Raw genomic sequence first — 12943 nt, 5'->3', positions numbered from 1 at the left:
GTCTTGTCTTCTTCGTCCTTTTATTTTTCATATAGCTAACAAAATTTAACTTTTTTCTAGCCAAACCATAAGTAAAATCAATAATAAATTACATAAATCATGAATGTAGTTTGAGATAATCTAAATATTTTTTAACTCGAACCATTCATATAATTTGTTGTTTTTCAATTAAATATACTTCTTTTAACTCGTTATTGTTTTAATGTAATTATACCATACATACCGAATATTGTATCGTACGCAATTAATGTTGTATTGTACGCATGAATATTGCATCAGTCCAACACAATGAATGTAACATATGTTTCATCAACTTGTACCATACACAATGAATGTTGTATCGGGCCAAGAATCGGAAAAACTAACATTGATATGTCACAATCGGTCTGATCCACAGTTCGTAGAATGCTCCCAAATCGGTCCGGTTCCAGAATTGGTTCTAGTCCGATCCAAATGCTCACCCTAGTTGGATCTATAAATTAAATATAAAAGAAAATCTTAAACCTAGTCCTTTCTTCTCCCACGCTCATGCCTGCTTTCAAATGTTTAATGAGATTGACAAAATAAGTTTAATGAGATTGACAAAGTTTTATTGAGGGTATAAAATGATATCATTTTACATAGGTTTTAAAGTAGTTGTATATTGGTGGTTCTTTATTAATTTTCTAATGATATAAAAATAAATATATAATAAAAAAAATTTTAAAATACAAATATTACCCGCTAAAGTAATATAGTCATTTTAAATAGGAGCCAGAAGCGTTGTTTGAGGTTAACATCTATAAAAGAAGAAAGATAAGTTTTCATTAGATAGAAAATTCTTAATATAACACTCAAATGAAATATTAAGGCTATGATCCAACACAATAATTCACAATTCATAAAAGGGATGTCGTAATCCAATTGTAAATTATTTGAAGGTAGGTAAATGACGATTTACCAATTCCAACATGAAAACGAATTTTTTAAATGAATTAGGGTTTGAATGAAATTAAATTCCTATATCTTTTGAGATTCATTGAACTATTCGATGGCATGTTTAATCTCGATTATGCCCTTCAAGTTTATGATTGGGGTATCGAAGATCACAAACAATGTGTGAATAACCATGCAAAATAGCTTGGTACTCTCGATGTCATTTATCACCCAATCAATATGTCAATTAACCACTCACGCTCCATTGATCAATGATAATTTACGAACTACCCATTGCCACTCTTTGTTAGTCCAAGTTAGTGTGTTTGTTAACCACACACGCTCCACTAACGACTGACAAAGTGCAATATGCAATTTCATGGATTGGCATCAAATTCATATTTTCCTAAAGTAACTAAGATTGGGAAATTATAAAAATATTTAGTTACTTTAAAATAATTATTAATGAGAGATTAATGTCATATCCTACCCGTTCGGCTAACGATCCTCTACTAGTCAAGAGTGTGGTGGGTGAGAATGGATACCCAATGGCGGTCATTTCATAGGCTACTTCCTTAAACACCCCTTATAGACCAACTTCGTGAATGAGACCTACTAACGCTAAAACTGACTTTTCTTATACATACATACATACATACATACATACATACATACATACATACATATATATATATATATATATATATAAATTAAATTTTTTTAATCTTATAATTGTATAAGGGTGTATTTCAAACTTTTAAAATACTGTTATTCTAGAATTGAAGATTTCAAAATTAAGCTTTTATTTAAATTTTAAATTCCAAAACTAAATGGTGTAATTTGAAACTTTTCAAAATTACTAGATTAACTTTTAAATAATTAAATTATTAAAATAATTTTGTCATTATCTTAAAATTTGACCAAATCAATCTTATTTGATAAGGAAATCAGATTATCATTCAGAAAATTCAATTTAAGACATTAAAAACGAATTATAGTAATTATCCTAATCCAAACAAGATATGAAAATCGAAAAATCATGAATCTGGCAAGTCAACTCGTCAAGTCAGGCTATGAACTCGTTGAGTCAAACCAACTCGTCGAGTTCTACAAATAGATTACGAATCTGTTTTACTTCTACTTTAGACAGATCACAATTGCATCAAATACAACTTAAAAACATCATAGGTTCTGATACCAATAATGGGTTATAAGCATAATAACATCATATATATATTCATGCAACACTAATTGCTTTGGGTCTAATTTTTTCACTAATTGAACATGCAAATGAAATTCCAAAGCAATAACCCTAAATCTAGCATATATGATTCGAAATTCATATATAAAGAGGGTTAAAAAGATTACCTTGCTTGTTATGTAGCAATAACAAGAAATCCTTGATTGATCTTGACTCTTGAAAGCTTAGTACCTCAAATGTTGCACCTCTAATGGCTCATAAACACCTATAGCAAGAGGATGAGAGGAGAGAGGAGGGAATATGAAGAAAATTGTCTAGGGTTTCTATGCTCTTAGCATTAGCCGAAACCCTAGGTAAAGGGATCTTTAAATAGTTGAGGTTGCTAGGGTTTTTAGGTGGAAACCCCAATTTCCTGCTAAGGCCTTAAGCATTTCATGAACCTCCTCTTCTAGAAGCCTTGTACGAATTCTATAAGGTCTCCCTATAGTTTTCGTCCACTCCATTCTAAATGAGTCTAGCAGCCCAGTTTTGCAACTATTAATGATTTGCAAAACAGTCACCGTTCTTTTAATCAACTCCTTTAATCCTAAAATTAATTCCAAATTAATTTATGATCAAATAATAATTAAATAATATGATTTCTAATTAATATGTTATCTCATAATATATTAATAAATCATTGATTAACCTCTATCTCCATAAGTCATCATGTTAAGTTGCTAAAGTGAAGGTAACCCAAAAGGACCATGCTACTATCAAATCAAGTTCATACCAACTATAGTTATGGGCTTAGATAACAAATCTGTCACAACTAGCATTTTTAGCTAGGAAATTATGTCCTCATGTAAACATCAACTATTGAGAGACTTATAATCTAAGTGGATATCATATGTTATGCTCAATCAAAATCATCCATTTGAATCAAAACTCCCAAGTGAAGTTTAAAACCTAATACAATGCATCTCATGTACTTAACTATGGATCTGAAACCCTAAATATCCTAGTTCAAATTTAGTATGGACTAGGATCCTCTTATTGGGCCTAATAGGCCAGTAAACCTTCTATTTGATGATTTTGGCCAGTAAAACCCATTTAGTCTCTAGTTAGGCCCACATTCGTCAAACCATAGCAATTGGGCCATGTTGGGCCTTAAATAACTCACTTATTTATCATGGGCCATGATGTGCCATGAACCATTCTAATGAACCATGATGGGCCGTGAACCTAACTCTTCATCGAAATTGGGTCGTAAACCCAATCCTTTCACCACACTTGGGCCGTGAACCCTCAAGAAGGGCCCAATGGGCCGAAAACCTTCAACTTAGGCCTCATAATTTCGAACCAAATCAAGAAAAGGCCCAAACTCTTTCATTCCTTTTTCCTTTCTCGGTTTTGTGATATAAAAAGAAAAAAAAAGTTTATATGATGCAAGACTTTGACACACCTCATCTTTACTTAGTGGTAATCTAGGTAAAGTAACTCACATATAACTAAGCATCTACTCTCTAAACCATCATGTATTAACCACTTGATCCTCTCTCCTCCTTCTTCTCTATTTTCGGCCGAGAATCACAACCCACCACCATTCTCATTTCAACCTGAAACACATACTATAATTCCTCTCATATTCCTCCAAGAACTTCAAGAAAATCCTCCCCTTCCCTCTTCAATATTCGTGTGAGCTAGTGTGTGAGTTCAAGAGTACTTCATCTAAAATCCACTTATCTTGGTAAGCTACTTCCACTCAAGAGGTTCAACTTCATGTTCATGTTAAACTTACTTCTCCTAACATGTCATTTTATGATCATATATCTTGAAAATCTCCTCAAGGAAACATCTAGGGCCAAAATCTCCTTCAAACTCTTCATCAAACTGAAATCATCCAACAAAATTGAGTTCATACCCCTTATTTTCAGTTTTTACTTTGGTTTGGGGGAGAATACAAGTTTTTTTGTGTAGATCTATGTGTGTATGCATGATTTTGTGTGTTTTTCATGTTATATATGTGATTATGTGTTATAAACTCCATGAACCTAAAGATCTACTAAAAGATGATGCTACTTGTAGAACATAACACTCATTTCAACTTATCTTACAAGGAAATGATTTTAAAATACATACAAGTTACTTAAAACTAAGAACTTTGCATAAAAGGGCTATTTTTGACAAAATTAACAAAAAGTGAGGTTCTCATGTTAAATAATACTATTATGAACAATAATGTGTAAGACTTGCATTAGATGACCATTCTATGCATAGACTAGTTTTCATGACCATTAAGACTAATCACTAGATCAACTCTTTCATAATTCGAACATTTAGTTAATTGCATGATAATTGAGTTAACAGTTTTTATAATTAATACTATTAATTAATTGGACCAAGATAGTTAATCATATTATAAACCGTTAATTGATGAGATAAATCCATTGTGCTTCTCAATATTCAATTGTAGGAAAAAGGAGGAATTCGAATCTAAGTGAAAATACCTTTAAAATACTGGTTTAAAGTCATTCTTTGTTTGTTAGTTAAATTGATGTTTTAACAAAGCCCCGACTTTACTTTATTTGTCTTTAGTTTAATTAATAGTATTTATCTGTTCTCAAATCATACCCATTCCCTTTGTGTTCGATATATTTTCTTACTATAACTATATTATTTCACAATTAGGTACACTGCCTAGTGTGTAACAACTAGATGAGATAAATTATAATTTATAAATTCAAAACTAGTGCATTTATCATACTTCAATATGAAATCCAAAATATGACCAATAGTGTGAATTGAGGTATATATATATATATATATATATATATATATATATATATATATATATATATATATATATATATATATATATATAACTTACTCTACAATATATAATTAAGGACAAATTATAGGGATGGTCCATGTGGTTTGGGATAGTCTACACTTGATCCTTAACTTTTTTTTAAAACTCATACAATCCCCATGATTTGGTTTTGTTTTAGATATGGTCCCTGTTAGACATTAACTGAATATATTACCCTTATCCTATCTTATTGTTAATTTATTTACCTGTTATTCCATAAATCGTTAAAATGGCCCAAATTTATTACGAGGAGATGCGGTTAGGGGGGGGGGGAGAGGTTTCACTTTTGGTGTAGATAGATATGGAGATGTAGATAAGGACAAATACGATTAAACTGGACTTCATAAACTCAGTTCTCGATCCACGATCGAGGTCCGTGGAAAGGGTGTTCCAATTAACGATGGTGTAACCAGAAAATAGGTGTCATCTACAAGTGTGATGACCTGGTTATCATTAGTAATTTTTTGGTTGAAACTGGTTAGGAAAACCAAGACGTAATCGAGTCTGATTGGTCTAATCTGGTCTCTCATGTCGATTCCCCTAGTTTATTTTTCTTGTTAATCGATTTTTCTCGGTTTATATTTAGGGTTTTTGCATCTGGGGTTGCATCTACGTTTTTTGACTTAGGAGCTTTGGATTTGGATTTGACTTTGAGTTTCTAGTGCAATTTTGGATTTGGATTTGAGTCGTAGGTGATTTTGGTTATGGATTTGATGTTCAACTTTGAATTTCGTTTTTAGATTTGTGTTGCAGATTGAATTTTAGTTTTATATATAAGTTGCAGGTTCCATTTTGAACATTTAGGTAACTTTGTGTTGATTTTGAGGCGATTCCCTATGGTAGTGGATCTTTAATGGATATTTTTTTTACCTGAAAATATAATTTACTTCTAAACTAATAACACCTAATTTCACATATGCCAACGACGTGACATGGACCCTCAACCTCAAAGAGGAAGGGCACCATTTTCATTTTATACAGTTAGGCTAGAAACCCATTGGTCTTTAACGAAGATGATGACTGAAGTTGTTGTGCTATCGGGAACTGAGTTCATCTATTTAGGGAAAGAAAGATGGAGATGATTAAGGTGGGGTGGGTCCCCTTCAAACAGTATATCAATAATTTACTTTGTTTGATAAAAACTAGAATAATAAATAAAGAATAACAAAATAAAATTATATTATTAAAGAAAAAATAGTTTATGTCTTATTATAAGGACCAAATTCGAAACAAAACCAAATCATAAGGATAGTGGAGTTTAAAAAAAATGGTTAGGGACCAACCATGTAAACTATCCCAAACCACAGGGACCATTTGTGTAATTTGTACTATAATTAAGCATGGGTAAGCTTCTTCCCTGCTTCGGTCATGTAACAGCCAGAAATTCAGGTACAACCATTTAGCCTTCATCTTTTCATAATTGTCATTTTTGGCCCTTTGTGTTGGGCGAGTACGTTGGGCGTACAAAGAGCATGCTACGCGTACTCGCGCGCTTAATTGAAATGCGTTGTCACCCGGGTACGCTGGGCGTACCTAAGGTTACGTCGGGCGTAACCGGTCCAGACCCAAAACCCTAATATGGCTTGAGGGCTATAAAAGGAATGAGATGGCCTTGTCCCTCAGCCACCATCCTTCAGAAAGAAACCCCAAGAGATCTTTTCCTTCGTTTTAGGTTGGGTGTGAGTGTTCTAAGCTTCAAGGTGTCATTTCAAGGTAGCAAAAGAGAAGAGGAGTCCATTGTGGAGGCTAGAAGTTGGTGGACAAGTGTAGATCCGAGGATAACAAAGGTTGGAGCTTCTTCCTGAGGTAAAAAGTTCAGATCTTGCCTTGTAGTTCTATTGGTGTACTTCTTGGACCAAGTTCTAGGGTTTTTGGTCCCAAGATGGAGACTTTATGAGCAAGTAGTCTCCATTAGCCTAGATCTATCATATTCCAGGTCTATTTGAGTTGTATGTTCATAAAAATGTAATCTTTGACGTAAATATGATGGGTTTTGAGCATTCTAACACTTCCTAAGTGTACATGCAACCCTAATAACCTTGGATCTATGTTTGTCTAATTATCATGCAAAGTTGAATTCCAAGGTTATATTCCTATCTAGCATACATGGGGAACAATTTTAACTTAAAGTATAGATAGAATAACTTACCTTGTTGTTGTTTGTGTTCCTTGAAACCTTGTGAGCCTAGCACCCCAAGTGTGATGCCTCAAATGCTTCACACAACACCAAATGCTCTTGGAAGAACTTATGAGAGAACACACACTTCTCAAAAATTGGCCAAGCCCTCTTGTTTCTTAGTGTAGCCGATTTTGGTGGAGAATATGTTTCTTATATAGTGTTGACACATCTAGGGTTAAACCCTAATGTGTCATGACTCTTCATTTCCATGACCCATGGGTTTGTAACTCCCATGGAGCATCCTATGGGTGGAACCCAACTTGATAATCCATGGAGCCTCTTAGCCCACTATACAAGATATGGATGATTTACATAATCAACCCATATATTTAATTAGTTATCTTTTGATCACATAATTAATTCTAAATTAATTCTTGATAAAACTAATCAAATAATATTATTAATATATTAGAACTTATAATATATTAATAATCTCCAAGTGTTATTTCTCTCATTTAGTCTATCCAATTGCATGGTGCCATGCAACCCAAATGGACCATGCCGGGTCGGGTCAAGTACATACCAGAAATAGTTCAGGAACCGATCGGCAATCGTAGCTCTTTACAAGGTTTCTCGGAACTGAGAAGATGATGGTACGCCATTTAAGATAAGTGATCATATAATCCTCTGTTCTAGATATCAGTCGGACAAATACACGGAACAACGTCTTACTTATTGTCCAACAGTTTGTTTCCCGATTTCCGATTTGTTTGACAAAGAACTTCATTGAACACATCAATTTAGTTCTGACCGGGCCCGGTACATGGGTCAAAACAAAATCATCGAGGGGCCCAGATATCAGTTTCTAATCCAAGAAGGAACAGATAAACTTCGACTCATATGTTTGTTCTACCACTCATTGAATTACACACAAGAGCACGATTTATAACATCGAGTTACCAATGCATTTTCGTACAATCAATGCATAACCAACTTGTAAGTAACAAATCATATCTCTAGGTTTGAAGACTTATACGATATTACCGTCTCACGATAACTCGAGATAGAATTCCATGAAGTGATTCCAGTGAGCGTGGGTTGAGTCCAATGCTCAGAACTTATGAGCACTCATGATTGTTGTAGCCTTGTCCAAGACCTCTACAACCAACCATGACAGTCTTGATTCATACCTACTTCCGACATATGACCGACTGTGGAGGTTTGAATAATATGTTATACCAAACAAAATTATCCTGGAAGTCAAAACACGCAAAAGAAATATAGTAAACGATCGACATGAGATAGCAACATTTTACTCATAAATAAAACATTTTTATTCATCATCAGATGTCAATTACACTTTACAAATTTCGAGGTTATCTAACTACTAAATCTAATATCATCCTTTAACCTGATGCTTCGAGCATGTTGGAGATGCTTAACCCGAGTCAGTCCCTTCGTGAGGGGATCTGCCGGATTCTCATCTGATGATACCCTCTTTGCCACGAGGAGTCCTTCTTCGATCCGATGTCTGATGAAATGGTATTTTCTGTCGATGTGTCTGGATCTCCCGTGATCCCTTGGTTCCTTTGCTAAGGTAACAGCACTTTCACTATCACAGAAATTTTCCATTGGCTCTTTAATAGCTGGTACAACTCCAATGTCTCCAATGAAGTTCCTCAGCCACAATGCCTCCTTTGCCACCTCGCTAGCTGCAATATACTCTGATTCACAAGTAGAATCTGCCACTGTCTCTTGCTTGGAACTCTTCCAAGAAATTGCTCCTCCATTTAGGGTAAAGACCCAGCCCGACTGAGAGCGGAAATTATCCCTATCAGTCTTGAAGCTAGCATCACTATACCCTACAACTCTCAAGTCATCACTCCCACTGAGGGTAAGGACCCAGTCCTTAGTCCTTCGTAGGTACTTGAGAATATTCTTTACCGCAGTCCAGTGTGCCTTGCCAGGGTTCCCCTGAAACCTGCTAACCATGCTCAGGGCAAAAGCTACATCAGGTCGAGTACACATCATAGCATACATGATCGATCCTACAGCCGAAGCGTAAGGTATTCGACTCATTTGTGCTATCTCAGCCTCAGTACTAGGGCTTTGTGTCTTACTCAGTTTGGCGTTACTCTGGATGGGCAATTCTCCTTTCTTGGAGTCTTGCATGCTGAATCTCTTCAGCACCTTATCCAAGTAGGTACTTTGACTAAGTCCAATTAGTCTTTTACTCCGATCTCTCAAGATCCTTATCCCTAAAATATAGGCAGCTTCACCAAGGTCCTTCATAGCGAAACACTTCCCAAGCCAGGACTTTACTTCCTGCAGGGTTGGAATGTCGTTTCCTATGAGTAGTATGTCATCCACTTACAATACCAAAAAGCTAACTATACTCCCACTAGCCTTGACATACACACAAGATTCATCTTCACTCCTAGAAAAGCCAAATTCCTTGACCTTTTCATCAAAGCAAAGATTCCATCTGCGAGGTGCTTGCTTTAACCCATAAATGGATTTCTCAAGCTTACACACTCTATTGGGGTACTCGTTGCTGACAAAACCCTCTGGCTGACTCATGTAAACATCTTCAGCCAACTTTCCATTAAGGAAAGCGGTTTTGACATCCATTTGCCAAATTTCATAGTCATGAAATGCGGCTATGGCTAACAGAACCCGAATAGACTTAATCTTGGCTACCGGAGAAAAGGTCTCATCATAATCCACTCCAGGAATTTGAGAGAAGCCCTTTGCAACCAGTCTAGCCTTATAAGTGTGTACTTTACCATCCATGTCGGTCTTCTTCTTGAAGACCCATTTGCACCCTACAGTCTTTCGACCTGGTACATTCTCAACCAAGTTCCAAACTTGATTGTCATACATGGATTGTATCTCTCTATCCATAGCCTCTTTCCATTTAGCAGACTCGGGGCCTGCTATGGCTTCTTCGTAGCTGTTAGGGTCATCTTGACTTACTAGTGTTCCATCACTAATAAGTGTCTCACCTTCTGCAGTAATATGGAATCCATAGTAATGCTCAGGTGCACTCCTAACTCTCGTGGAACGCCTCAGAGGTACAGATTCGTCAATTGGCTCAACAGGAGTTTCCTCCTCAAGTTGAGGGCTAGAGTTTGAAGTTCCTTCACCACTTGACTCTTGAATTTCTTCAAGATCAATTTGCCTCCCACTGTCTCCTTGGCTTATAAACTCTCTTTCTCGAAAGACTCCTCTTCTTGCTATAAAGACCACATTGTCACTAGGTCTGTAGAAGAGGTAACCAAAGGATTGCTGTGGGTAGCCGATGAAAATACACCTCTCGCTTCGGGGTTCGAGCTTATCATGAGTCTCGCGTCTCACGAAAGCCTCGCAACCCCAAATCTTGATGTGGTCTAGTTTAGGTACTTTACCATTCCACATCTCATGAGGAGTTTTGGCAACTTTATTTGTAGGGACTAGATTAAGGATATGGGCGGCAGTCTCTAAGGCATACCCCCAGAATGAGATTGGTAGCGAAGCTCGACTCATCATGGAACGAACCATGTCCAACAAGGTTCGATTACGCCTCTCAGCCACACCATTCAACTGTGGTGTCCTGGGAGGTGTCATTTGTGAGACAATCCCACATTCCCTTAGATAGTCGAGGAACTCTGAACTAAGATACTCACCACCCCGATCGGATCGAAGCATCTTAATGTTCCTGCCCAATTGATTCTCGACTTCCTGTTTAAATTCCTTAAACTTCTCGAAAGTCTCTGACTTATGCTTGATTAAGTAGACATATCCATATCTACTGTAATCATCAGTAAAAGTCAAATAGTAACGATTAGCATCCCTTGTGGCATGTTTAAATGGTCCACACACATCCGTGTGTATAAGGTCCAACAAACCTTCACCTCTTTCACACGAGCCTGTGAAGGGTGACTTTGTCATTTTTCCAAGTAAGCATGATTCGCAACTATCATCCGACTTTAGGTCAAACGACTCCAAGACTCCATCCTTTTGGAGTTGGCCTATGCGTTTCTTGCTTATATGTCCAAGACGACAATGCCATAATGATGCTTTATCCAAGTTATTATTATTAGTAGAATCAATACACAAAACATTATTTCCTGAGTTATCTACAACAGATACAGCTTCATACACACCATCACAAGGTAATGATTTAAAATAAAGAACATTATTAAAGAAAGCATCAATAGAACCAAATTCATTATTAAACGAAAAGGTAAACCCTTGTTTGTACAAAGCATGAAAGGAAATAATATTTCTTGCCATTCCTGGCGAGTAACAACATTTATTCAAATCTAAACTAAACCCACTACTTAGCGATAAAGTATAAACTCCAATCTTAGTGACAGGTGAAGCTTTTCTGTTCCCCATGATCAAGTTTATTCTTCCTTGCTCCACATCCTCACTTTTTCTTAGTCCCTGCAAGTCACAACAAATATGAATACCACAACCGGTATCAAGGACCCAAGATTTCGAATGGGGTGAGTTATTAGAAATGATAGTGTAAATACCTGCATGGTTGGGTTTGACTTTCCCATCCTTCACATCCTGTTGGTACTTTGGGCAATTCCGCTTCCAATGAGCTTTTTCATGGCAATAGAAGCATTCAGCCTCTTTTGGGTCAGAAGAAGGAGTAATGAAACCTTTCTTGGTTCCACTTGAAGAAGAGCCATCAAGGGTCCGAGCCTTGGTACCCTTCGAAGATCTCTTTCTCTTCCTCCCTCGACTTTTCCCGATTGCCAAAACCGGAGTTGAGTTTGGAGTAGGAGTGATAGCAACCGACTTCCCCTTAAGACCTGATTCTGCAGTCTTGAGAAGTCCCTGAAGTTTGCTGAGTGTGACCTCTTCCTTATTCATGTGATATGTCATGCGGAATTGATCATAGCACGATGGTAGGGAGCGCAAAATTATATCTATTGCAAGCTCCTCAGGGAAGTTCACATTAAGCTTCAGCAATCGATCCACATATCTTTGCATTTTCTGCATGTGGCTCGTGACGGAATCCTCGTCCTTCATCATGGTTGTTATCATGGAGCAGATGATTTCGTACCTCTCTTGCCGTGCACTTTGATGGTATCTTTCCATCAAATCTTGGTGCATTTCATAAGGGTAGAAATCCTCATAAGACTTTTGGAGTTCTGCTGTCATTGTGGCCATCATGATGCATGCTACTTTCATAGCATCCCTTTCATGTGCCTGAAAGTCAGCGATCTCCTGTGGGGTTGCAGTGGTCTCATCAATCTCCTTAAGCTCCTTGTCAAGGACATATTCTTTGTCCTCGTAGCGAGTAATCATCCTGATGTTTCTGATCCATTCATTGAAGTTGGATCCATCGAAGGTGACTTTCCCACACAAACTCATAAGAGTAAAGGAGCCATTAGGATTCGAGCGAGAAGCATTATTTGAAGACATCTGAAAGAGGAGAACAAGTTTAGTATAGATTTAAGAGAGTCCTTAATAAAACACCCAAATGTAATATTAAGGCTAGGATCCAATCACAATATAATATAACTTAGAAGAGGTATGCCGTAATCTAAGCTATACCATATTTGAAAGGTAGGTGAATGACGATTCACCAATTTCCACCACGAAAACCGAAATATTAGATATTAGGTTTTATTGGTTTTTAGAAATTCCTAGATTCTTTGAGATTCAATGAACTTTTCAAAGGCATGTTTCAATCTCGAGAGTGCCCTCCAAGTTTTGTGACTGGGATACCGAGGATCACAAAACGAGGTGTGAAGTAACCATGCAAATCACTTGGTACCCTTAAAGTTTATCACTCAATCGATGTGCCGGTAAACCACACATGCTCCACCGATACTATAATAAACCTTAAGTCACCCTT

This window comes from Lactuca saligna, chromosome 9, assembly GCF_052625555.1.
Source record: "Lactuca saligna cultivar CGN05327 chromosome 9, ASM5262555v1, whole genome shotgun sequence".
Classification (NCBI taxonomy): domain Eukaryota; kingdom Viridiplantae; phylum Streptophyta; class Magnoliopsida; order Asterales; family Asteraceae; genus Lactuca; species Lactuca saligna.
The sequence above is the reverse complement of the archived record's forward strand: the minus strand, read 5'-3'. Positions refer to the sequence as shown.